This window comes from Arvicanthis niloticus, chromosome 5 (genome assembly GCF_011762505.2).
Source record: "Arvicanthis niloticus isolate mArvNil1 chromosome 5, mArvNil1.pat.X, whole genome shotgun sequence".
NCBI classification, from domain to species: Eukaryota; Metazoa; Chordata; class Mammalia; order Rodentia; family Muridae; genus Arvicanthis; species Arvicanthis niloticus.
The window spans coordinates 45048529-45073826 of NC_047662.1; the positions used below are offsets into that span (position 1 = coordinate 45048529).

General features: G+C 46.4%; 1 long non-coding RNA gene across 3 annotated transcripts in view; it reads right to left on the bottom strand.

Annotated features, from left to right (window-relative positions):
* LOC143442393 (uncharacterized) overlaps nucleotides 1–25298 on the bottom strand; it is a 53329-nt gene that overhangs the window by 22361 nt on the left and 5670 nt on the right. The window contains exons 1-2 of one of the 3 annotated variants that reach the window (XR_013110544.1): nucleotides 8340–8540; nucleotides 4871–4987 (exon numbers count right to left, since the gene is read on the bottom strand). The exons of 1 other annotated variant lie outside the window; for it this stretch is intronic. This is a non-coding gene — a long non-coding RNA (uncharacterized LOC143442393). Of the gene's footprint in view, nucleotides 1–4870; nucleotides 4988–8339; nucleotides 8541–25298 lie in introns of those variants that run through there. One more of the 3 variants, XR_013110546.1, reaches the window with a different exon arrangement.

Genomic DNA, 25298 nt, shown 5'->3' on the forward strand with positions numbered 1-25298 from the left:
TTCCAATTACATGCGGAGTCCCACTTTATTCCCCAGACAAACCCATGTACTGTAGAAGGAAAGAATATGTTCATTATGAGAGGAGATTGGGAAAAGGGAGTCTACATTGCTACAGTTAGACTTGCAGAAGGGCCTTAGACAGTTACTTTCCTAACCTAAGGTGAGGTTAGATTCTGATTTGGTTAGGATGCTTGTAGCTACAGGAAAGAAAACAGTATTCCATCACCAGCAAGTGGCACAGCCAGAGGGGCCCAACTTGGCTATCAGAGTGGCTAAAAGGTGTCAAGGCCACTCAAGCCAGTGTGAATGATTCCAGTGATGTAAAAACGGTTCCCTTCACTCTGTCCCTCAGCAATGCCCACAGGCAAGAGGCAGGGAGTGTTTGTTTGGGGGCAGCTGTTAAGTTTCATGAAGGGTGGGGCAGAGGGAGAAGAATGACCTAGACAATTACTGAAAAGAGAAAGAGAATTGCCTCTAAGCACAAGTGCATGCAGAAGGAAAGCTGAGATAACCTCAGTGTGTAACACAGATGTGGGCTCTCCACAGCCCACTCAAGTCTCAAAGTGCAATAAACTGAGGTGAGTCTGCAGCCCTCCTAGTTCCTGCACCCATCTGCTGCCCCAGGCTATGCAGTGTCTCTGTGTGTGTGTGTGTGTGTGTGTGTGTGTGTGTGTGTGTGTGTGTGTGTGTTGGAGGTGGGGCAGTAGGTAGGACTGCTAAGGAACCTTCAGGAAACTTCCTTAGCCAGGTGACAGGCACCTGGCATCTTCCTAAAATCAGCCTAGCCCATCTAGCCCAAAGGTCATACTCAAAGCCTCCCTTTATCTTCTAATAAGCAGAAACCAGTAATAGTGACCTAAAGCCATGTACAGAGGCACACCCCTGTAATCTACCTACTCGAAAGGCAGAGGCAGGAAGAGCAAGTGTTAGGCTACAGCAAAATCATGGAGAAAGGGGATGGAGTAGGGAGGGAGGAGAGAGGGGACAGAGAATAAAAGAAAAAAAGAGAAAAAAAGAAAAGAATTATTTGGGATGAAGAGATGGTTTAGGCTTAAAAGTATACACTGCCCTTGCAGAGGTCTTTAGCTCAGTTCTCAGCACCTCTGCGCCTCCAGCTCTTCTGGCCTCTGTAGGTATCTGCACTCATGTGCACAGACAAACAACACACATGTGTACACATAATTTATCTGGGAAGAGATATGAGTAAACATGATCAAAATACACTCTTTGAAATCCTCAAAGAATTGATAAAATATTTAAAAATAAGTAAGTAAATTAAAATTTTAAATACAATAAATAAATATGACTTGAGGCTGGGATCTTTGTTCTCTCTCCTCATGTGAGAAGTTAGCAATCTAGGTCTCAATGGCCCCTGGGAAGCCAAATTCCTTCTGCCTTTTTATTCGTGCCCAGCATACACCAACCCTCAAGGTTTCTTCATAGTTCAAGATCTGCCAGTGTGTCTTATTCCAGTTTTTAAAGGAAGAAGATGGAAGGAAGAAGAACAAAAAAGAAAAAGCTGACGAGCCAGGGACAACACTTAGATTTGTTATCTTCCTGTCTGTCCCTTCCCTCAGGCCTTCTTACAGCTATCTCATTGGTCAGATGTGGTGTTTGCTAAGGTGGCTAAGAGATAAATAATATCATCACATACATCACATACATACACATACACGCGTGTTAACACACACACACACACACTAAATTTAAACTAGTAAGAGGAGATTGAATCTTGAGGGGAATTGGAGTGTGGATTGTGAATCTTGCTGAGAAGCTCACGGCCTACACAATTCTGGGACTGCTCTAGAAGGGAGCAGTGTAAACCCTGTACAAAAGCTCTGGACTGTTGGTAACTGCAACCTCATAGGACAGGGCTGAGTGTCATGCTCCCAGGCTGGCTAGCTATGGGCTTCATTTCACCCTCTCACTATCCTCAGGGCTAATACTGAGAGTGGGATCCTGGCCAACTGTGAGAAATGCATCTGAAGACAAAGCTCATTCATTTGCCCATATATCTAATAACAATTGATCACAGCCCTTGCATGTGTTGTTCTGTTCTAGCATTGAATGGTCAGAGACCCACTAAAGAACTGTTTCTTCACATTCAGAGTGGTTTTCAAAATACCTGGGAAGACATCTTCTAGGAAAGACTGTGTTGGCTGGGCACAATGGTGCCCATACCTTGTAATACAGCATTTATGGGAGGCAGAGGCTGGTGGTGAATCATTGTAAGTTCAAGTCCAGCCTAGACTATGTAGTAAACTCTAGGCCAGCCAAGGCAACATTGTGAGATCCTGTCTCAAAGGAAAAAAAAAAAAAAAAAAAAAAGAGGAAGACTGTTAAATTCTATTAAGGGTTGGGTACAAATGAACGAGATAGGGTTCTCAGCAAGACAGCCAAGATTCTTAAAGATGGACAGACACTTGTGCACAGAGAAGCCAGCATGTGAGTAGGTAGGAATCCGTAGAAGTGTATATAGCACGTTCTGGAAATCCTTCTCACAGAACACTGACCCTCAGCAGAGGACCTGGCTTCTAAGCCTTACCTGCCCCCTACTATTGTTTACTCTACACATTTGAAATCAAACAGATCTGGGCTGAGGTTCCAGCTCCACCAGCTCACAGTGAGAACTGAGCCAGGGGCTTTGTCTTGCTTCTCTCTAGCATCCGGCCTGTCACCGTCCCTGGCCATTGGTGGCAAAGACTCGACAAGATGTGTGTGCAAACATCCCCACATGACTGGTGGCTGCACAAGAAGGGCAAGGGTCGTTTTCTAGGTTGCTGGTATTTTTAGGAGATAAGTAGAAGGGAGAAAAAACAGGTGAGAGAGAAGCACAGGGCCTGCCAGGGAGCAGAACACATTGTTACTCCCTGGGAGCTTTTAAGGCAGGATAAAGGTCACTCTTCAGAGAGAACAGACAATGGAGTGTGCCATGCAAGCTGTGGCCTGCCCCCTGTAGTTCCTCTGACTGGTTGTGCTGCTTTACTTTTCTGTAAAATAAAGAAATGACCCTCATCTGCTGAGTATTGAGGCTGTGTTGAAACTCACAGCGGTTTGAGAGGATGATGGGCAGGCACCTGGCCAAGTCACATGTCACTGTCTGCATAGTTCGGCCAAGCCAGGCTGCTGGACCCCATGCTTCTTGTTCAGTGATGTCTCTGTGCCTCCTTTTGAGTTGCCCATCACTTACAGTTTTTTCCTCTTGCCTCCATCCTTAATGTTTCCCAGAAGGCCCTCTTGAAGACACTAGTGTACAGTGACCTCATGCCCTGGATATGTTTTAAGACTAGCATATTATGGGATAGCCAGACTCTTCTACATTCTGTCCTGTTACTTTCTCGCCTTTCATCAAGGGCTATCTGGTCTACCACTTCCCCTGTGCCATTGTTTTCACAGGGAAGCCTCTGCCCCTCAACCCCCCCACCTACTTCAAATCTGGCCTCTCATGCAGCAGTCAAGACCACCTGGTTGGTGCACTCTGCCATGACGATTTCGGTTCCTCAAATGTGCCATGCTGCGTCTTCCTTTTTCTTCATTCTTCAGGCCTCAGTTGTGTTACTACCTCTTTGGCTTTTGCCTCCAACTCCATTCGGGTTCAGTTCACTGATGTCTATTCCTTCCGCAGCCTATGACTCCCTCCTCCCCCAGTTCCAGTTCAAATCATTGCTGAAACTGGTTGCTCTATGCCTTTCTCTCCCGCTCAATAAAGTGCATAAAGCCAGGGCTAGGCTCTCACTTTTCAGAGTTCTACACATCACTCCAGCTTAGTGTTTGCCCAGGGCTGGTGTATGAATGATTTACTTCTGCTGCTTGCATGGCTTTGGTTCCAGGATCCTGACTAAGGGTGACAAGGAAATAAAGACAGACAGACAGACAGACAGACAGACAGACAGACAGACAGACACACACACACACACACACACACACACACACACACACACACACAGAAAAACCAGGATAGGGTAGACTGTGCTTTCCAGTGCAGAAACCACAGCACTCCAGAAGCTCAACATGTTTGTTATATGCAGTTGAGCAGGGAGGCAGGTTTGTTGCATAAAACTGAAAATGCAGGGTTTATGGTGTACAGAATCAGGGAGGTAGGCTTAGCTGCTCTCAGTAGGAGTCTCTGTGGGGGAATAGCCTTTAAGGCTGTGAACATCTGGGAGGAGGAAGTGAATGTCTTCGACACACTCTATCAACATTCACACTCAGACCCTGAGGGAGGCCTTACCATCCCACACCAGGTGAGGGCCTTCACACGCCCCTGGGGATGAAGCATGACCATGACCATGTCCACAATACACATTCAGTCCAGACTTTACATGTTCCCTACAGCCTATCACAAGTCCATCCTGGGTTGGAAAGATGGCTCAGCAGTTAAGAGCAGGCACTGGCTACTCTTCCAAAGGTCCTGAGTTCAGTTCCTAGCACCCACATGGTACCTCACAAGTCCATGTTATTTACACTGTTTCACCACGCACCAGCTCCTATGACCATCAAATGCCATCATCAACACATTGGGTCCACAACATTTCTTCATTGCTACTATGAATCCAATGATGCCTGGCTCACTGGAATCAGATAATCAAGAGAGTGAGGCTAGCAATCTGTGCTTAGACAAGCCTTCTACATAATGCTAATACACTTTCAATTTCAAAGACTACAGGACCAGACAATCCCATGTCCTTAGAACAGAAAGGATGGGTGGCAAAGTGCTTCCTTTAGCTCCAGAATTCTCCAGAAATACACCCAATGTGAGGCCCGCCCATCATGATACATTTATTCTTTCCTCCAGCACAGATTATTCTGCACCTGTTGAGTAGGCTTGGGAGGCAGGATGAATTATCAAATATTCATTTGTTCAACTTACCTGACTGAAAACTGAAGCAAATGCTGTGTGTGTTTCAGGGCTTACTCCAAACCCACCTGAGTTTGAATATGGGCTCACTCGTTTTTTGCAAGAATGAAAGTAAAGGTTGGCAAAGGTCTAGGTAAAAGAAAAAAATAGCAGAGAATTTCAGGACCCAGCTCTGCCTAGCGGGAGTGGTGGTCTATAGATCTCTCGAGGTGCCTGGCTCCCACCTCTGCTAGAGGATCCTGAGGAAGGAGCTCCCAGCTGTGCTGGGAATGGCACAGGCTGGGGTGCTCCAGCAATAAGCACTCGGATTTTATGTTATATTCAGCATTCTTTGTGAGAGCTACTGGGGTTTTGTTTGTTTGTTTGTTTGTTTGTTTTAAAAAAAAAAAAAAAACCCACGACATGGCCAATCACCCTTCTCAGAAGGAAAAGCCCCAGGAAAGGGGACTTTGGGTTGCTGGCTTTATCAAAAGTCAGAAACAAAGGGAAGACTCTGTGCTTCTTAAGAAAACAAACTTTGCATTTGGGATTTTAACTTTAAGTCTAGAGAGAGGATGAAAAGATCAGTGGATACCTGAGGAGTCCACCTGGGACTCAAGACAATGGTAGGAGGCACACGGGTCTTCAGAACCTCCCTGTTTTCCCTGCTGTGTGACAGGAAGGGACCCACCTGCCACCCTGAGCTTCCATTACCCGATCCTCAACTCCAAAATAACAACTATCTACCTCAACCGGTAGGCCCTATATACACACAGGGAAATGACACTCCAGTGTATCTGGTAAAGCATACTGGAAAAAAAAAGAAACTTTGTATATGTAGACAAGCCAGAGGGAAATATTGTTCAAAAATAATCTAGCAGCATCATATTGTGGGACGAATATGGTAGATTGGCTACAGTACGCACCTTCACTTTTTCCTGGCTCTGTGGCCTCATGACTTCTCTGAAACTTCACTTTGTCATTGGCAAAATAGGGGTAAAAATACCCCCCATGAAATAGGGCAAAAGCCAATCCTGTTACTCTCTTTCAATATCCTTGGTAAGTAGAACCAGATACAATAGCTCTGCCCACCCACCTGCCCTACTCTGCTTTTTCTCGTTTTTGTTTTTTTGTTTGTTTTGTTTTGTTTTGTTTGTTTGTTTTGAACCTGCCTCATCCGGCAGGCTGAGACAGTCTGAGAGTCCTTAGTCCTTATGGTTCTTCCAGTGCTGCTTAAGGCCTCCATCAAGATGCAAACCTATCAGCTTTCCCCTTTGCAAATCGAAGGCAAGACAACTTCCTCTTTTCCCCTAGAGCATGTAAGCCCGCCAGAGTTCTCCCCAGAACTCCTCAGGCAGACATAGGGACAGTGTCACCTCTGTCCCCAGGTTTATTCCCTTGTATGTTTCTTCATCAATTTCCAGGTCCCCAGAAACCAGCTCCTGCCTCCAATTCTTCCCAATTAAGTTACTTGGGGAGGGGGAGGGGCTTCACACCCCAGTGCAACCCAGCAGGTATTAGTGAGAATTCTGACCAGGTCAGGGAGCAGAAACTAACATTTGCAGCCTGTCTCCCACTCTGCAGCTCCTAATAGGCTGGGGTTACAAATGTCATTATGAGTGCCACTTTCCTTGGGCCCCTCCCTGTCTGCTTTGAAGATTCAGTGAAGTCCCGCCTCTTGCAATCTGCATTTCTTCTTTCAATACTTTGTTTTCCCCTCAATCTTGAGCATCACACTTGTCTCACCTACACTCTGTCACTGAGTTGCATTCCCAGCCCTACGGAGGTAAATTTCATGGGGGAGGAGCAGTTGCAATCAAGTATGTAATTTTGTAATAGGTCCTTAGCATCCTTTCACTCATTGACTGACACAGAGAAGGCACTTGATAGGTGAATGTTGAATGAATGGGTGAATGGATGAATGAATGAATGAATGAATGAATGAATGAATGGACGAACTAATGAATGCATGAAGTAATCTCAAGACTTTCGATGTGGAAAAGATGACCACCTTCTGGATTGCCTTGTGCAAGGCTCCGAAGTGCAAAATGTACTTACCAATGCAACTCAGTGAGCAGTCGAACTAAGATTTGAACCCAGGTTATCACTGGGCCTCGCTGCCTTTGATTTATTTTAGGTTCAGGCTGGGAACATTGTTGACAAAGGCAAATAAAGAAGTGGAATGTGTCTGCCCATAAGTCCTTCCCCGCCCCCAACATAGCCTGCTCTGTGCTGCTTATGAGGCTTCGGAGAGCTTTGTGCAACCCACGCAAGGCCGCAGGATGGAGACAGGGGCTGCCCTTGTCCTTCTGCTGAGTCTCACTGGCTCCTCCACGGAGCCCCTCCCTGCCTGTCCCCACTAGAGCAAGACTTGGATAAAAGTCTCAGAACAAAGCCCACATTTTCCCACCCGAGTAGAGAGGCCGCTGCTGGAGAAACAATGGCCTTGCTACGGATCAAAGGAGCTGGGCCGGGGCTGTGGACAAAAGCTTAGCTGGATAGGAATGACAACCTGTCCTGCCCCTCCTTTCATGGAGGTCTAGGGAGAGCCTGCAGGCCACATTGGAGGCCCCACCTTCTAAGTGCACGTCCCAGCCCCTGGCTCCTTTCCCGTGCTGTAGAGCACTCAGAGAACCAGCTGAATGGCCTGTGTCCCTGGGCCGCCTCCTTTTGCATTCTAGGTTGTTGCCCCTCCCCCACTTTCTCCTTTAAGGCCTCTAGTGGAGCTTCGGCATTTTAGCCTCAGTTACCTCCCATCGACTTTTAACTGGATTTCATCACAGCCCACTGTGTCCACGCATGGGCATGGAACTGTCTCCTCCCCTGATTACAGCACTGATCACACCAAACCATCACCACTGGATTGGATGCCTTTCGTTCACCTGGACTGTGACCACACAGAGGCCAGAACACTCACAATCTGATAAGTGCATGGCCTAGGTCAAGATGCGGAATGCCGATAGCAACGGATGGCAGGGAGGAGAAGGGTTTCAGAGGCTGGATGTGCACTTGGGTATCACTTCCTCTGTACAAATCCCAACTGTCTGGTCTCTCCATCTCTTTTGCTTTAATTTACTCCACTAGTATTTTTAAAGTGTAACTGCCAGGTGCTGGGAACGAACCGAAACGTACTGACAGTCAAAACAATGGAGTGAGTTTAGCTGGGCAGGGATGGGCCGGCAGATCCTAATCGATGGTTTAATGTTGTGGTACTCGTGGTGAGGTAAAAGCAAGAGGCAGTGCAGTCAGAGGGCTCATCCCCGTGCTGAGGGGTGGGTCAGTCTTTAAGACTGAGCGTGCTTCTCCTCCGGAGGATCCGAGTTTGTTTCTCAGTACCATGTGGGGTACCTGGCAACCATGTGTGACCCAGCTCCAGAGAAACTAGTCACCTCTGGCCTCTGCAGGCATACATACACATATGCACATAATTAATTAATTACAGCCTTTTTAAAATTAAAGAGTATATATCAGTATTTATACCCAATATAAACTGAGAGCTCACCAAGTACAGAGAGAGCAGTGTTTGGGGCTAGGGATGAAGCAGCTTCCACGCAGCTAACCTCTCCTGTAATGGGAGAAGCTGGTCCAGGCTGAGAACACCTTCCAGAGGAAGCTGGACGAAAGAAGCCTCTGGGATTGGAGGACAAAGCATGGCAAGATGATGGCTCTGAGGGCCAGGCTTTGTCTGCAGCTCCCTATGAAAGGACTGACGTCCACCACAGCAAAAACAAAGCATGTCATGTTCGAGTTCATTCAACACGAGTTTGCAGTTTGCCAAGTACATTCACTTAAATGGTCTTGTTTCTCAGAACAAAGTTCAAGCCCCAGGTTTCAGAGCCAAGGAGAACTGGCTTCTAATCAGTCATATTAACTGTTACCCCTGTGCCAAGCTATTTCACCACTCCTGGTCACTGTTTTCTCTTTGTCACTTGAAGCCTGTGCTTTGCCATAAAGGATACAGGTAGAACAGTGTACTCTAAGGTTGCCATAACCATGTGCCATGGCCTAGTGACTTAAGTCACAGAAATACACACTCTTACAACCACTGGGACTGGAAGTCTGTGGTCAAGACAGAACACACACATACTGGGTTTCGTTTTGTTTGTTATTGTTGTTGTTGCTTTGGTTTTGGTTTGGTTTTGTTTTTGAGACAAGAGTCTTCTTGTATAGCTCTGAATGGTCTAGAATTTGCTAGTACACCAAACTGACCTTGAATTTACAGAGATCTCTTCCTGCCTCTTCTTCCTGAATGCTGGAACTAACAGCATGAGCCAGTTGTTCTCTCTTACAAGACCCCAGTCATACTGAAGAAGGGACAGACACAGAAATCCTGAAGGTGAGACCCTCAGCACAGACTTAGAGCAGTGGTTCTCAACCTTCCTAATGCTGTGACCCTTTAATACAGTTCCTCATATTGTGGTGACCCCCAACCATAAAATTATTTTCAATGCTACTTAAGAACTGTAACTTTGCTAATGTTATGAATTGTAATATAAATATCTGATATGTAGGATATCTGATATTCAACCCTTGTGAAAGCGTCAGTCGATCCCCAAAGTGGTTGTCACCCACAGGGTGAAAGCTGCTAACTTAGACAAAACATCATCTTCCCCTAGCAGATGGAATAGCATATCAAGGTTTCTGCAGAGGCTGGCACACAGCACACCCTGATGAGATCCATGGACCATGTCTTTGACAGGATACCATGGGAGGTTTGGCAGCCACCAATTCTTGCCCTAGGCTGAAGTTCCCTTGGTTTTAAGCTTGCCTTGCTGACTCAATGTTCTTGGCCAGATCTTGGTGCGTTATCCATGATAACAAAAGGCCGTTGCACACCATAAATCCCATGTTTTTTTTTTATTCTTACCAGGTCCTAATGTGAGTTGCTCAGTCTGCCATGCCAAGAACGCAGCCTGAGAAAGGAGGAAAGAACCTGACATTTTCAGAACCATTTGCTCACCAGGGCCTTAGCCTCCTGCCATTGCTGCTGAGAAGTAAGCAGGACAACTCTAGGACATTGTCCTCCCCACCCTTCCTTACTGTCCCTCAGAAAGGGTGCCAGCAGCTGTCTGAGAGGAAGTCAGTGGTAGTGCTATCAAAGACCTAACTTTGGAAACTGTGCCCATGAGGTTCATCTGTCCCCAGATCACCCACTGGTATTTTAGGCCACAAGCATTCCTCTGTCCACCTGCCCTGTTCTGGTATGCTGGGGACAGCTAACTTCCCTCAACTAGTGAAGTCTTTTTCCTTGAGGTCACTTTCTCATTGTCCTGCTTCCGGGGTGACATGTTAAAGAGTGTGTTGAGTGGTTTGTTTTGTTTGAAGTATTATTGTTTGTTTGGGGTTTTTTGTTGTTGTTTTGGTTTGGGCTCAGCTTTGTTTTGTAAGATCATATGAGCACATCCAATTTGTAGCTTGGGCCCAGGCAATTCCCAAAGACCAACTTTAGTCTACTGTTCATGCTTTTTTCTTTGAGCCCAGTCAAATCCAGATAGTAATTGTTGGCTTACAGACAGTTCCACTTAGGCTCCTCCCAACAACTGCCTAGCAACAGCTTGCAGCATCACCTGCCGTCATTGCCCGCCAAGTGCGAGCCAGGTGTGGCAGCATATAAGGAGTATGAAGAGGACCGCTCGATACCCCACCCCTCCATTCTCTCTTTTTCTCTCTAACACGCTCCCCCACACACACACACACACAGGCACACACTCTCTTTCTCTCTTTGTTCCCGTGGTTCCTGGCATCTCACTCGTGCTCTCTGTCTCTGTCTCTTTCAGTCTCTCTGCCCCCTCCTTCTGTGTCACCCCTTTCTCTGCCTCCATACCCTTAGCAGGTTCCTGCTCCCTTCCGTTTCCCACAATAACCTTCCTTATATCAGGTCTGTCGTATGGCATGATTTCTCTGGGGGACACCTTGGCTTGGGCACACCAGGTACTCCATTTTATGAGTGCCATATTTTTGAATTAATTTTCAAAACAACTCCTGCTCATTACGGAATTGGACAATGGAAAGACAAACTATGTGTACATTCGTGCAGATGCACAGCCCGTGTCCTGTCAGTTAAGATCATTGCTACTGGTGCTGGTTTGTCTTCCTCCAGTCTTCCTTCTTGAGAAATTGGGAGCATGCTAGAGTTAAAGTTGTATATCTTTATTGTTTTAGCTCAATTTTTTTTTCCTGAAATGTCTGCATAGCATTCTGTTGAACTGACGTGCCTCCATTAACTTAGCCATCCTGCCCTGTTAACTGAGCCATCCTCCCGTCTCGGATGTCTGCTGCTTCTGTTTTCTCTTTGGCTGTTGATATATTTTGTATTTGCCTTATTTTATTTGCACAGTCTGGCCTGAGTCCTCCACAAAGCTATTTCTGACACCCAGCTACTTTGCCCACCTTTTAAAATCACATCCTTAATTTCAGATACTATCCTCTTAAGAGCAAAGTAGTCACTTAGAGTGAGAAGCGAGGACTGTCGTGAGCCACAGTCATAAGGAGCTGAAATACAGCCTGCTCTGCTTTGCCTGTTTGTCTGCAGCACTAGCGGTTGGACCTAGAGTCTTGTGTATGCTAAGCAAGTGCCCCCGACCAGTCCTCTTCTTGATTCTTTCATTTTTGAGATGGAATCTCTCTTATTTGTCCAGTTTTTACTGGAAGGTTGTGATTTTCCTGCCTCATCTTCCAGCGAAGGCTGATATTACAGGCATGGACCCACTCCTTTAGGTCTAAGGCCCTTGCTCTTCCTGCCCATCTGTGCTCTGAGTTAAGAGGCAGGTGACAGGAGCTAACACCATTCTCCAGTTGGGAACTCACCCACTGGACAAAGTTAGAAATGTTATACCTTTCGAAACAAAATGTAGAGAGCACAAATGTCTCTTGGCATCTGCCATGCTGACAAATGTGTGGAATGAAAATAAACGGACGTGTTGTGCACCTCCAGGAAGGGAGAATTGTAACTTCTACAGGCAAACTAGAGCGGATTCCCATTCGACAGAAAGAGCACCTGTTATGCACTCGGTAAGCACAGGAGGTCCGACGTACCACAGACTTGAGTTTGATCCTTGTCCTATTGCTTACTGGCTGTGTGACCTTGGGAAAATCCTGTGTGCCCTCTAGAATTCATTTCCTACAGATTCAAAGGATTCTAAGTTGATCTGGGGATCAGAGGCCGTGACCACTTAGCATATGAGTGAGTTTGCAAGAGAGCTCACAGAATGAATGGCCCTGGCGGGTTGTTTGGTTTGTTCCTTTGGGATTCTGTTTGTTTATTTTAGTGCTGGATTATAGCTGTCTGACCCTGGCTGCCTGGAATAAGCAAACAAAGCTGGGAGGCCCATGTGCCCAATAAGTGGAGGAGGCAGATGGAGAACAAGCTAAGATCCCTGGTGCCTTTGAGGAAAGAGGGAAGCCAGAGTTAGAAGTTGCAAAAGACTGCCCAGTGCTTATCTTCAGAGCTGTTATCAGCAAAGCTGCTTTGAACAGCCATCTGCTTTATTCACCTTGATTCATTAATTTGGATTCTCATTCAGCTACAGCTACTCAGTGAGACGACTCTCCTGGGAGCACGTGTACAAAATAAACTGTGCTTCTGATAAAATGGCTGTCGTCAGCCTCCACTGCCCTTAACAACTATCCCTGGAGTTTATGGTGTTTGAGAAGAGAGGCAGCCTGGATGGCAGGGCACTCCTGCAGCTATCAGGGCTTAGGATACCATCTGTGGAATTAGCTTTCCTTCCCCAGGAATGCCTGCAGTATTTACAGAGTAGGCTGCCTCGTCTCCAGGATGGTTCGTGGGCTATGAGGGCCCTTCCCTGGCCCCCTCACCTCCAGCTATGGGACATTCATGGGTTTCAGATAGTTGGCCATTGCGGTTGGAATGTTAGGAGTGCAGCTTGACACATCTTCCATCAACTTCCTTGAAAAGAAAGATCCCAGAAAGGCAGCTGCCCTCCTCCTTTGACCTCATCAGCCCAGCATCTTAGGCACTTATCTCTTCATTGATCTAAACTCTGACTAGTGCCCTTCACTTGAATGCCAGTTACAACAGGCCACACATTCCTAGTCTTCACTGAACAGACTCCATTCGGCACTAAAGAAAGGACAGAATTGCATTCAGGAGGAGGGGTGGCTTGAAGCTGCTTCACCTCGTAAATTCTGACTTGGGTCCTTCTCAGCCAACTTTCCTTTTCCTCCGCTGAACATTTCTGACTTGAGTCTCCTGAAAACAGAACCAGACAAATAAAAGCTCTGAAGCCAGATAGCCCAGATCTGGCATTTATTATATAACATAAAGGCCATGACATGTCAAACCCTTGTCCCATGGCCATAACCGAGTGAACACTGCTAAAGTTCGCTGTCTGAATAACCGCAAGACCTTAGGCAAGTTCTCTTTGCCTCTCTGGAGCTCTTTCCGCATCTGGGAGAGGAGACAGCTATAAAAGGTGCATGAGAAGAAAGCAAAATGTCTTTCCACTCACAGTCAGCTGGGCTCAGGCCTTGCTTCTTTCACCTTATAAACCATGTGTCCTTAGTGTGTTGTTTAATTGTTGCCTGGTTCAGAGCTAAAACATTGAAATAAAAATATCCATCTTTCAAGGATGCCGGGTAACATAGAGATAACGCCCAGAGAGTACTTAGCATGGAAAGCAGTGTGACCTTCACTGATAGAGTGACTGCCACCTTAAGTTTCCATGGCAGCAATATATATCCTTATTAAGAGACATCATCCTCTTCCCCGGGTGACATAGATTATCACTAGCCAACTCTGTCTCTGCCTGAGGCAGGCATTGTGGGTATGACTGTGAGCTTCACTAGTGAGATCAAAATCAAGATTCCAGCCCCAGAAACAGCACTGCACACCCTTCAAACGCTGCCTTTAACCCTCCCAAGCCTGCCTGCTCCCTGCCATTGATCAAGGGTTAGTATTCCTCTCAAGTGGAGTTCACAGATAGACTCGGTGCTCTGGGTTTCTACCCCCTCCCACCTCTCTGCTTTCTCTGTGTCACTTACTCTTGCTGCCCAAAGTGCAAAACAAACTTCTAATCTTCAAAACATATCATGAGGCCTTCTAGAATTCTCCACAGTTCATCCTGATAAGCAGAAATAGAAAAGTAGGAGCTGGGGCCTCCAGACTGGGTCTCATACACTCTCATTCAAGTCTGCTCCGTGCTATCTGCCTCAGGAGTACAGAGAAAATTTCCAAGAAAAGGGGAGTTGAGGGCTAGTGAGATGGCTTAGTGGATAAAGATGTCTGCCACCAAGGTTGACACCCTAAGATTGATCCTCAGGGCCCACAAGGTGGGAGCAGAGAAAAGTGTTATGCTACAGTTTCCATGTGTGCACCATGGCATAAGTGCAGACACATACACACACACCTCATACACACAACATAAATTAGGTCATAATAATTCTTTTTAGTACTCAAGTACTACAGGACAGTGCATGGTGCTGGGCACATCCACTTGTCATTTCCATTCCTTCCCACAGCAACCTCCCTGAAGGCGAGGTTCCTATCATCTATGCTTTGTAGGAGAGAGACAGAGCCATGACCAAGCAACCCAGGTAGTCTCTGGGCTGCCTTTCTGCTTGTTCACTGGGGATGCTGAACAGGCTCCCCCAGAAGTGTGAGGACCCCTCCTATTGTGAGGGTCAAGGTTTTCCCGTATCACCAAAACTACAGTAGTGCATGCTACTACAAGTGGCCTCTTCATGCTTTCTTATAGGAAAGCCGTAGAGACCAGCATGGTGCCTGGAAGTAGCCCAGATTTGCTAAAGATCTGCAAAGATTTTTAGAGCTGGAGACCTACATGTCACAGCAGAGTCCCATTGGTTCTGGGTGGGACATGGCTTGATCGTTTACCTAATATCTCCAAGATGGGAGGGTTAGTTTGTAACGTAGAATGTTGGGAAGTTGGGTGCCATCATATGAGGTAGGGACTCAAGGTTTCTAGGTCACTGGGGTATGCTCTCAGAAGGGATTGCAGGACTCTCCCCCCCCCCCCCCCCGGGCTCCTTTCGCTGTATGAGCTCTTTTCCCCACAGGGCTGTGGTGCCATTTGCCATTTGCTCCCTCACCAAGGGAAAAACAAGATTCCCTTCCACTAAAGTAGGAGCCAGGTGAATAATTTTTTTTCCTTCTCTGATGTTCGTCAGCCACAAGTATTTCCTTATGATGATAAAATAAATGAATCTGTCACAATGCAGTCATGGACAGGACACTTCCACCACCCAGCCTCCTTATTCCATGAATGGATTTCCCAACTCACGTATTAATACATGTGGGGGAGGGGGCTGTAAAAAAGTCATGATGGTAAATATCATATCTCCTTAGCTCATCACTATCTCCTCTGCATTCTCTGAGGGAATAGAAGAATGAGTAAGGCCACGTTGCCTGGCAACAGTGCACACACATGACTCCCAGTCAAAAAGAACAGCTGAGACACATTAGCTTGGTACACATGGATGAACTCAGGACCTGCTGGTGAGGATTTATCAAGTCAAGTAGCAACAAGTCTAGGATAAGATTAGGTACACTCTCCGGAGAGGAGGCAAAGGTCTAATCTTCAAAGGTCTGAGTTCAAGTCCCACCTCTATCCCAACTCATACTGTCTGGCCTCACAGGAAGCAATCTTCTTCTGGAGTCTCACACAAGCCAATGAGATCATTTATCTGGTCAGAGAAGGAAAGAAGCCCTGATAAGGAGCAGGTTAGGAGGCAAGGCTGTCATTTACTATTGTGTCTACTGCCTGCTCTCTGGATGCTGGATGCTTCTTTGTTCCAGCCTCGCCCACCTAAGGATAAAGCATGGCTTCATCAAACTCACTGGAGGGACCAACCATAACAAGTCTGTTAAATGCACATTTTCCAGCTGCCCTGTTGCTCTAGTTCCACTTCTGATGTTATGATAAAATCGCCCGACCAAAATCACACTCGGAGAATGAAAGATTTATTTAGCTTACAACTCCAGGTCACAGTCCATCATTGAGGGAAGTCAAGGCAAAAACATCAAGACTCTCCTGTTTGTTATTCCACATAGCAAAGGAAGTACAGAGTGTCCTAGTTTGCTCTTATTGCTGTGTTAAACACCATAACCACAAGCAACCTGGGAAGGAAAAGGTTTATTTGTCTTATAGGTTACAGTTCATCATAAAAGGAAGTCAAGGCAGGAACCTGGAGGAATGCTGCTTACTGGCTTACTCCCCACAGCCATTGAACCTGCTTGCTTGCTTTCTTCCTTTCTTTCTTCCTTTCTTTCTTTCTTTCTTTCTTTTTTTCTTTCTTATCTGCTTTCTTATAAAAATGCTGAACCACCTATTCAGGGGTGACACAGCCCATAGTGGACTGGGCCCTCCTACATCAATCATTAATCAAGAAGACACCCAAAAGACAATCTGATAGAGACATTTTTTTTTTTCAGTTGAGCTATGTCTTCTCAGATGACTCTCTAACACAGATAAGCAGGAATCATGACAAATCTTACTTGTTAGTGACCGGCACACTTATACTCAGCTAGCTTGCTTTCTTGGTTGCTTGTTTTTAGGCTTATATTTATTTTATGCATATGAATGTTTTGCCTCTGTGTATGTATTACACCATGCTCATACCTGGTGCCTACTGAAGTCATAAGAGAGCATCAGATTCCCTGGGGCTGGACTTAGTTGTTGGCTATTGTGTAGGAGCTTGTAACTGGACTTAGGTCCTCTGCAAGAACAGCAAATGCTCTTAACAGCTAAGCCATTGCTCCAGGCCCTTGGCTAGCTTTTACATAGCTCAGGTCTACTATTAAGGAATGGTACCATAGTCTGGGCCCTCCTATATCAATTAATTATCAATAACCCTCCCATGTACCCAAAGTCCAATCTGATTTAGGCAATTCTTCAACCAAGTCTTTTGTCTGAGATGACTCTAGGTTGTGTCAAGTTGACAGGCAAAGCAGATAGACATCCACAAAGCTGCTGCGTGAGAACTTTTCACACAGCCCTCACCATCCCAACCATTCCCTGTACTTCATAACATTTGTGGGACACTGAAAAATAGCTCAGTTTAGCGCCTCTCCAACCATGCTGGGCCCCTAGCAGCACAAAGAATCATATGACATTTCTAGTAATCTAACCTTTGAGCCTCAATAATAGAAATTGCATGTGGCTCAACCTACTTCATTAATGTGCTTACTTTGAACCTCATTCCCATCTTCCTGGCGATACGATGATAGTTGGTATTTTACAGTAAAAAGACAAGGTTTCCAGGGCTTAGGCTGCTTGTGTGGGATACACGCTTATTAAGAAACAAGTCATTTGAAATGCCTGGTGCATACTGCCTTTGTCTGATTTCAAGCAAGCAACTCTATTCCTCAGAGGGAGAGAGGACAAATGTGTGTCATCTCAGGCAGTTCTGTGCCCTCAGATAGTTTCGGCCTCTGACTCCAAACAGAGTCGTGAATGTCTCTGGAGGCCTGAACTGTGTGCAACAAGCTTTCCAAAAGCTTCATTTCTTGTTGAAGACTGATGTGTTTTTCCTGGAAGGGCTGTCGGGAGGCAGCGGGACCGCTGGTTTGAAGACAGTGGCTTACACCTAAGTGTCTTTCTGAATAACGTCATGCTTACTCCTGCCCAGGAAGGCGTTACCAAGGGCCCTGCCTGGATTAGCTATGACTTTCACTTAGCCTTTGGGCCTGATGCCCCCAAGGGATCCGTGTCCTCAAGTGGCCTGAGAGCTGAAAGGGAGTGTCTCTGCTTCTAGAGTCCTTAGCTCTTCAGACTCAACCTTGGAGGGAGTCTCCATTCTGGGGCAGAAGAGGAGGATGAACATAGATTCTCATTCGTGGTTGCTTAACTGTCAGGGTGGGCCCTAGAGGAGGGGAGAGAAGGTCAGCACTGTCCAGAGACTTTACAACATCATGTCTGTGATCTCTTTGGCTTCCTCAAGACACCCTTGATGTGCTCCTTTTTATAGAGAGACCATGAGTTTTCTTTTTCTTTTTTTCTCTGAAACATATTCTTGCTCTGTATCCTGAACTGGCCTTGAACTTATGATCCTCCTTGCTTCATTCTTTTGAATGCTGAAATTATAGGTATGTGCCAGCCTGTCCAGCCATCATGACTTTGTAAGTATGAAAACCAGGATGAAGTTAATGTTTCCTCCCAAGTTCTTAGAAGATTTGAGCCCAAGCCTGTCTGATTCAGAAGTTAATTCTATGAAAGGTGGGGACAAAGGCAAGAGGCTTAGATAGCCCAGAGCTAGCCTAGGCTCCTCTTTCTCCAATGTCTTTATTTGTTCTGATTCCTATAGAGAAGGCGTCCTTATATCCATTGCACAGGTAAGACAATTGGAGTCCAGACCATCAGGGGCTTGTCCAGCATCACTTAGGTAATAAGTGGAAGAATCAGGCTGTAGCCCCATCTAGTATGTGGGTGCCACCCCTCAGGTTGCCTTTTGAATACCACATCCCAATGTCTGGGTCTTTCCCTTGCTGTGCCACCTCTCCATGTGTGATTTGGAATGAATTTGTTAACTTCATCAACTTCTCCTATATTATCAAAGGTTTCAAGTGACCTCCAGAAGCCCATCTTCCTCCTGCTGGGCTTTAAGTAAATATTCCATTGCCAGCTGTAGAGACACACATCCTAACAGACATCAGGGAGTTAACATCATTAAGAACAGTTGAGGAAAGGCTGCAGGAATGGGAGTGTGTGGAAGAGGGGCAAGAAGTCTGGAGAGATCCTTGAGCCAGCCCTGAAGCACAGCAACTGAGCAGTTAAGGTGCTGGGAGCCAGGGGATGGGGTTGGCTCTGAGCTTCCTTACAGAGGCATGGCGTTTTCTCTCCACTGCCTGTAACAACTGTTCTCCAGATCCTCACCTCCACAGTCTCCTCCCTCTTTCTCCTCACTGTCAGGGATGGGCCCATGGTTTTGCACATGGGGGGAGGGGGGTGAGCATTTCTACTGCTAAGCTACATCCTCTGGCTCCCCCTTTCTTTCTGCAGTTCCCTCACATTGGTGAGAGTCCCTTTGCAGAATTTAATCCTAGGGCACCAATGAGAGCAGAGGTCAGACTAGACTATCCCCCAGGAGAAAGGGGAGCATTTGTGTGACTGCTCCACTATGTTCCAGCCATATATGCAATAAAGAAACATACCACAGTCTGGTTTTGTACACAATAATAAGAAAAAAAGCCAGGTGGTGGTGGTGGTGGTGGTGGAACACACCTTTAATCCCAGCACTTGGGAAGCAGGGGCTGGAGGATCTATCTGTAAGGACAGCTAAAGCTACACAAAGAAACTCTGTCTCAAACAGAAAGGAGAGGGAGAGAGAGAGAGAGAGAGAGAGAGAACACAAGACTAAGACCAAAGTAGCTGTACATGAAGATGTTTTTGGTAGGTGCCCTGTTGTCTTGTCTTCATTGAGGTGATTGTTACAACTGCATAAGACATTTTCTAGTACTGTACCTGTACAGTACATTTCCTCGGGCACAGAGTAGTGGAGTAACACACAGGAAACCACACAGCAAGTAGCTTGCAGATTGGACATATGAACCTGGGTCCATTTGACTTGAACAGTTTGGCTCTTCATCCTTAAAGTAGGAGGCCTCTGGGAGAACTGGATCCCCAAGCATCACCTTGGTCGAGGTGCTTAGATGCTCTGAAACTTCTCATCCTCTTTTGTAAAGTAGAGCTTGTGTGAGGACCAAAGCAGACGCTATGGGCAGTCATTCAGACCTCAGGTGAGAGTCCTTTGATGTGGCAGGTCCAGAGCTGAGTGAAAACTCTGCACTGACCAGGACAAAAGGTGAGGATGTTCCATGAGAGGCCTCCAGAGCATGTCTGTCCACACATCCAGAAGCCCTTGTGGTTTTTACAAACCTTGTGTAAATGGTTATTAGGGCTGCTTCATGCCACATGAAGGGCTCATTTCCCTTAGGACACTCACTTCCTGGTGCTCCCCCTCAGCTCCCTCAGTCCTCAGAAGGATGCCTGAGCCAATGAGCACTATACATACGATTGCTTTCTCAACTTGCAACACATTGGATTTTCTTTTTCTTTTAATCCTGCAGGAGTGTTGGCCTTGGAAAATCCCAAAGGTGACTCAGATTGTCAGGGAAAGTGACCAAAGCTGAGACCATCGGGCCTCTGGGGTCAGCACACTGCAGCCTCTCATGAATAGGAGCTAAGGCTGAGTCACAGGGGATCCTAATGAGGAGTCTTGGCTCTTGGTGGCTACTTACCATTGGGTACAGGGTTCGCCCGGCAGGGGTCTCTTCAGCTTTGATGGTCTGGTGTTTGAAGTGTGGGTAGACTTTTTCCCCTTACTCCCTGCCAAAGCTCCCTGCCAAACACAGAAAAGGGAAGTGCAGCTCTGACAACCATTACCTACATAACAGAAGGCATTCATTCCGTTTGCTTTGTATAAAAAACTAACAGGGTAGCTGCGAGCATCCGCCTCTGGATATGTCAGACTCTGGCAGACCTCCGAGGAGACAGCTACATCAGGCTCCTGTCAGCATGCACTTCCTGACATCCATATTGGTGTCTATCTTTGGTGACTGCACATGGGATGGATATCAAGGTAGAGTGGTCTCCCGATGGCCCCTCCTTGACTTTCTGTCCCACAGTTTGTCGCCTTATATGCTCCCTTGAGCATTCTGTCAAGGGAGGCACCCATGACTTCAGCTGTATACTTAGGGGAGGATGGCCTTGTCGGGCATGGGTGGGAGAGGAGATCCCTGGTCCCATGAAGGCTGAACACTGAGCGGGGAGGAATTCGAGGGTGGGGAGGGGAGAGTGGGGGTAGGTGGGGGCACACCCTTGTGGAGGCAGGAGGGGGGGGACGGGATAGGGGGTTCCTGAGTGGTGGGGGGAATGGGGTGAGGGGATAAAATCTGAAATGTATTAAAAAAAAAAAAATAACAGGGTTGTGTGGGTGAGATGGCTCAGCAGGTATAAATCACCTGCCATGAACACCTGACAATGTGAGCTCAATGCCCAGGGCCTACACAAAGGTGGTGGGAGACAAGGAACTCCATGGAGTTATCCTCTGGCCTCCACACGAACACCATGGCATGCAGGCACCCACTTACTCGTCATGCATGCACACATGCAGTAATAACAACAACAAATTATCATTACATATATATATATATATATATATATATATATATATATTCTATACTTATGGACTTATGTAAGTTTATTTAAGTATCTATAAATATATATTTCATATATATATTACATACTTGTATAAACATATACATACACACACATGCAGAGACAGGTTCATACACAGACAAGTAGACATACAGACAGAGAGAAACAGTTACACACAGACAGAGACAGTTACACACACATACAGAGAGAAACAGGTACACACATATACACACAGGTACACACACAGAGACAGGTACACACACACACTCACACAGAGAGTGACAGGTACACACACACAGACAGACAGAAACAGTTGCACACACAGACAGACAGAGACAGGTACATACACACATACAGTCAGAAAGAAACAGTTACACACAATGACAGAGACAGGTACACACATATAGAGACAGGTATACACACAGACACATACACAGAGAGACAGTTATGTGCACACACATACAGAGAGAGACAGGTTAACACACATACAGGGAGAAACAGCTACACACACACATACACACACACACACACACACACAAGCACTGACCAACTGATACCACCACCATTACCACCACTACAGTAACAACAATGGCTGGCCTGACTGCCATGGGTTGTCGCAGAGTCCATTGTTGTGATTCTGATCCAGCTCACTGCTCTGAGTGCTGACACAGAGAGTCATCTGAAAGGAGGGAACCTCAATTGAGAAAATGCCTCCATAAAACCTGGGTATCAGGCACTTTCTTAATTAATGATTGGTGGGGGACGACCCAGACCATTGTGGGTGACACCATCCCGGGAATGATGATCCTGGGTTCTAAAAGAAAACAGGAAGAGCAAACCAGTAAGTAGCACCCTCTATGGCTTCTACATCAGCTCCTGCCTTCAGATTTCTACCCTGTTTGAGTTTCTATCCTGATTTCCTTCAATGATGGACTTTTGTCGAGACCCGTACTGCCCGGCTTGGCGGCCATTGTGTTGCAGACCGTTCTGCCCCACACTTTGGGGCCAAAATGTCCTGGCCTGCTCTGTTGCTCCAGTCTGCAGGTCAGGGCCTAGCAAGAGACGCAAAGAATGGAGACAAGACAGGGTGTGTAGTCAAATCTCTCTCGTTTATTGTCTCTCTTATTGTCTCTCCTTTGAAGGGAAGTCCAAGGTCTTTATACACTGTGTCAAGTGCCTTGTAGGCTCATGGATTCCATGTGCCTTGCAGGTGTGGATATAACGTATGCCTTACAGGCATGTATAGCGTGGATAGCACATGCACCATGCACCTTGCAGGCATGGATAGCACGCGCACCACACGCCTTGAGGACATGGATACCACATTCGCCTTGCAGCTGGGGGCACTAAACAGCAAAACAAGATATGTGGGATAAACAAGGTATTTATCAGAGTGTGCTCAGCTGTTGTAGGCTGTTGAAAAACAAGTCTCATGTCAGGGTATATGGCTCGAGATGACTGCAAAGCTGATAGCTGCTTTCTAGCCGCTTTCTGCTAAAAGTCGGCTCCTGACAGACTTTGATGTAGAACTATAAGCCAAATAAAACCTCTTCTCCCCCAACTTGCTTTTGATTTTGATCACGGTGTTTCATCATACCAATAGTAACCTAACTAAGACACATGGGAATTGTATTTTTATCTTTCCCAGAAGTAATGTGTAGGTCAGACGAATTAAAAGACTTATCCAATGCTCCCATAGCAAGGAGGCAACCTAGCCAGTGTTACTCCATTTTCTGTTGCTGTATCAAAATACCTAAGGTTGGGTATAGTTTGTAAAGAGAAGTAGTTTATGTAGCTCACAGTACTGGAAGCAGAACGTCCAAGTAGCATGGCACTAGCTGTGACCAAAGCCTGTTCTTATTCGTTTGTTTGTTTGTTGTTTGGTTGGTTGGGTTGGGGGGGTTGTTTGGGTTTTGTTTTGTTTTTTGTTTGTTTGTTTGTTTTGGTTTTTTTTGTTTTTGAGACAGGGTTTCTCTGTGTAGTCCTGACTGTCCTGAAACTCACTCTGTAGACCAGGCTGGCCTCGAACTCAGAAATCCACCTGTCTCTGCCTCCCAAGTGCTGGGATTAAAGGTGTGCGCCACCACTGCCTGGAGGCCCTGTCTGTTCTTAATGACATCTTAAGTGTGTGTGAAGCTGGCCACCTCCTTTCTCTCTCTCTCTCTCTCTCTCTCTCTCTCTCTCTCTCTCTCTCTCTCTTTCTCTCTCTCTCTTAAACACCTTTCTTTCCTGACACCAGGCTTCTTAATCTTGAATTTCTAACAACACCAGATCACTTTCCTGAACTAAGGTATGTCCCATGGGTCTTCACCAAGCCAGGTTGGGCATTAAAGCACCTTTATACTCCACAGGAAGGGGGGGGGCACTTGTGAAGCCAGGGAGCCTGTGCTTCTTCTCTGGAGCCCCAGGCATGCAGTCTGCTGTGGAAGGGTTACCTTCAGAGCAAGCTGTCATCATACAGTCACCATTTTGGCGTAGACTTGTAGACTGACCTTTCTGCCAGGCTCTGTTTTAATCGTACTCTACAGAACTGTCACAAAACCCCACAACTTAAAGACTATTAGCGCCCAACCCCCTCAGTGAGCCTGGTGCTGGGCAGCAGCCCTAGTGTGGCTTAACCTCCTCAGATGCTCTTTGTCTGCACTGGAAAGCCCCCAAACACATCTAATGCTGCCCTCATTTTCAACTTGAGGGAGAGGGAGAGGTGGTCTGTCAGAAACAGAGGTGAGGCTGTGGAGCTAAAGGCACAGCTGGGCCCAACTCCGACAGCCCAAGCCTCCCTCTCACCCACCCAACTCTGCCCACGGCCTGAGTTTCTCACTCACAGCTCCAGCATGCTGGGGTGAGCACTCCCCTCCAGGAAGCCAATTTGCCGGCCCTTAATGTGTCTTACTGTTGACCTATATTCTTCGAATCCGAACTGGAGCCCGGCCACGTTGCAAGCAGCTTCTCATCGGAGTCTCAAAGCTTTGGCTGGGAAACAAGCAAAGCCAACCCCATTTCCAGAGGCAGGAAAGCCCCCAAGGGTCCCATTCCCCAGTTCCCTTCAGCCCACAAGAAGTTTGCTCTAAAGCCAATGAAAACTCTTGTCTTCCCTCAGTATGACCCCTGGCTAGTCTAGGGTTATGGCCACCTCCTAATCAACCCTACCTTTATTTATTTATTTATTTATTTATTTATTTATTTAACTAACAGATTTCAAAATGGTTTGGGATGAGAAATTTAGTGTAAGGAAGGCGGAGTGGGACTAGCTATATAAAATGGGAGTGACTTTAAACGTCTAATCCTCTGTCTCTACCACCTGAGTGCTGAGTATGGGTGTGAGCCACTCTGTCCAGTTTACACGTGCTAAAGATCAAACCCAGGGTCCATACATGCTATGCAAGGGACTCTGCCAACTGAGTTACTTCTGTCTCCCAAAGGGGAAGTATCTTTCAAAACCATTCCTCGAACCACTGGGGAAAGGGAGGCTTGGGGAGAAAGCAAGCCATGCTCTGAGCTGTACAGTAGGGAGGGTCAGAGGTCACCACAGACAGACTGCAAACCAGGCCTGTCCAGTTAGCTCTAGTCCTCTCTAGCAAACTTTGTACCTTATTTGACCTGACTAAATATCTTTCCAAAAGTGTTTCAGATTATTCTCAAGATTCTGAGCAAGTGGGGTCTGTGAGACGGTGTGTGATTGAAAGGTTCCTTGTATATGCCTGGTGACTTGAGTTCGAATCCTGTATTCGAACTCAAATTCAAATGAATTTCATGAGCTAGTAGGTTCCGTGAACTGGCATTTGTGAATTGGGTCAGTCCACAGAGTATTTTCCCTTACATTTGACAAGAGCATTGTGAGGTAAACTCATGCCTGTGGGAGAGGCCAAGTAGCCTAGCTGTGATGCTATTTGACCAGATAATATTGTTTCCCTCACCAGTGAAAGAATCCCAGAGCCGGATCTGGTCCCAGTACACACAAACTGTTTAAGCTCAATGCTGCCTCCCTTCTCTGTTCCCTCTGTTTCCTTAGTCATAAAATGGGTATCATGCAACCAAGGAGCCTAGAGCGATACAACTCTCAGTATGTGAAACTGGAAGTTATCTTTGTGTTCCTCCTGCCAGGGACTACATTAGAAAAAAGGGACTTCACCCCTGGGGCCTGTTATCCTAACACAGGGGAACACTGTGTCAGAAGGGTTTCGATAGATTCCAGATGACATATCCATAGTAGAAGCTAGGTACATTCAGGATTGGCACGCTACTGGCTAATTTAATCAAAGGTCTTGTGGGGGAGCTACAGGAAAGATGTATGGTTTGTTTCTCTTGGATGTGAGCCGGCAGACTGT